Below are 2,252 nucleotides of genomic sequence, written 5' to 3'. Positions count from 1 at the left end.
GTGCCACACTTCAAGAGGGATGTGGACAACATGGAGAGGGTCCAGAGGAGGGCCACTTGCATGATCGGGGGCAGCAGGGCAGGCCCTATCAGGAGAGGGCTCCCCCGCTGATAGGTGGACAGGCTGGTGTCATGACCAGCCACATAGATTCCTAAATTGTAAAGGGGTGGAAGGGACCTCGTAAGATCATTGGGTCCAGTCCCCCTGCCCCAAGCAGGAAAGAAAACTGGGGTCAGGTGACCCCAGTGAGGTGATCATCCAGTCTCCTGAAGATTTCCAGGATAGGTGATTGTACCACCTCTGGAGGGAGTTTATTCTACAGTCTGGACACCTAACTGTGAAGAATTTTTTCCTAGTGTTCAACCTGAAATGGTCTTCCAGGAGTTTGTGGCCATTACTCCTGGTTTTCTGCAAGAGTGCCCTGGTGAACAGTTGTTCTCTGAGCCCTTGATTTATTCCCCTGTTATAGTGGTAAGCTGCTACTAAGTTCCTTCTCTTTTTTAGGCTGAAGAGACACAAGTCCCTCAGGATTTTTTCGTATGGCTTGCCTTGCAAGTCTCTGATCATACGGCTGGCTCTTCTCTGGACTCTCAAGTTTTTCCACGTCCTTGTTGAAGTGCTATGCAGTACTCCAGCTGTGGTCTCACCAATGCTGAGTAAAGTGGAAGAATCACTTCCCTGGTTTTTCTTGAGATGCATCAGTTGATGAATGCCAGAGTATTTTTTGCCCTGCTGGTTACTTTATTATTCCATGGTCCCTTTCAGTCATGGTGCTAGTCATGGTGCTAGTCAGTTTGGCGCCACTGAGCCTGTAAGTATGTTAGGGATTGTTCATCCCCAGTTGGCTCACTTTACACTTCTTAATGTTGAACTTCATCTGGTTCTGATCTGCCCAACTTGCCAGACTGTCTAGGTCCACCTGTATCTGCAACCTATCTTCAAGTGTGACCACGCTCCCCTATAACTCTGTGTCATTTGTGAACTTGGCCAGTGAGCTCTTTTCCCCACATCCAAGTAATTGATAAAGATGTTGAAAAGCACTGGACCAAGCATGGACCCCCAAGGGACACCACTGGCCACTTCTTGGCAGGATGACACAGATGCGTTCATTAGAACTCTCTGGGTCCTACCCCATAGCCAGCTCCCTACCCACCTAACTGTTGAGCAGTTAAGCCCACAACCCTCCAATTTTCCCATGAGACCATCATGGGATACCAGATCAAAGCCTTTTTGGAAGTCTAGGTATACAATGTCAACCTCCTCTCTCTTATCCAGGTGGTGGGTTACCTGGTCATAGAAGGAGATGAGATTGGTAAGACAAGACCTGCCCACGATGAAGCCATGTTGGCTGTCATTCAGAATCTTACCTTCTGCAAGTCTACTGCATAGACTCCTTGATGAATTTTTCCAGGATTTTCCCTCAGATAGGTTTCATAGATTTTTAGGGTTGGAAGGGACCTCAGTAGATCATTGAGTCTGACCCCCTGCCCAGGGCAGGAAATAGGTTTGGGGTCAGCTGACCCCAGCCAGGTGTCTGTCCAGTCTCCCTTTAAACACCTCCAAGGTAGGGGACAGCACCATCTCCCTTGGAAGCTCATTCCAGATTCTGGTCACCCTTACCATAAAGAAGTTCTTCCTGATGTCTAATTTAAATCTGCTCTCTGTCAGCTTGTGGCCACTGTTTCTAGTTACCCTGAGGGGTGTTCTGGTAAACAAGAGTATCTCCTATTCCTTGCTGCTCCCCCCCACAAAGACTTTATAGATGGCCACAAGATCACCTCTCAGACTTCTCTTGCAGAGGCTGAAGAGATCCAGACCTCTCCATCTCTCCTTATAGAACCTTACCTGCAGGCCCTTAACCATACGAGTAGCCCTCCTTTGGGCCCTCTCAACGTTATCCATGTGCCTCTTGAAGTGCAGCGCCCCAAACTGGATGCAGTACTCCAGCTGTGGCCTTACCAATGCCCCACAGAGGGGAAATACCACCTCCTTAGATCTGTTCATGATGCACCTGATAATGCATGACAGAATGCAGTTAGCTTTACTTATAATTTTGTCACATTGATGACTCATGTTCATCTTGGAGTCAACTATGACTCCAAGATCCCTTTCTGTTGCTGTGCTACCAGAAAGTCATCCCCCAGTCTGTGTGTTGTTGACTCCTTCTCCCTGTTGATTCCTTCTTCCTTCTATTAGCCTAATAGAAGTTAGGCTAATTGGCCTATAGTTGCCCGGGTCCTCTTTCCCCTTCC

General features: G+C 48.1%; 1 long non-coding RNA gene across 1 annotated transcript in view; it reads left to right on the top strand.

The window, feature by feature from the left end:
• The window catches only part of LOC109306354, a 26,460-nt gene that overhangs the window by 17,457 nt on the left and 6,751 nt on the right, over positions 1-2,252 (top strand). The window contains exon 3 of the long non-coding RNA XR_002099958.1: positions 658-661. This is a non-coding gene — a long non-coding RNA (uncharacterized LOC109306354). The remainder of the gene's footprint in view (positions 1-657; positions 662-2,252) is intronic.

Source organism: Crocodylus porosus, unplaced genomic scaffold (genome assembly GCF_001723895.1).
Source record: "Crocodylus porosus isolate Cpor-Errol unplaced genomic scaffold, CroPor_comp1, whole genome shotgun sequence".
Classification (NCBI taxonomy): domain Eukaryota; kingdom Metazoa; phylum Chordata; order Crocodylia; family Crocodylidae; genus Crocodylus; species Crocodylus porosus.
The sequence above is the reverse complement of the archived record's forward strand: the minus strand, read 5'-3'. Positions and strand labels throughout refer to the sequence as shown.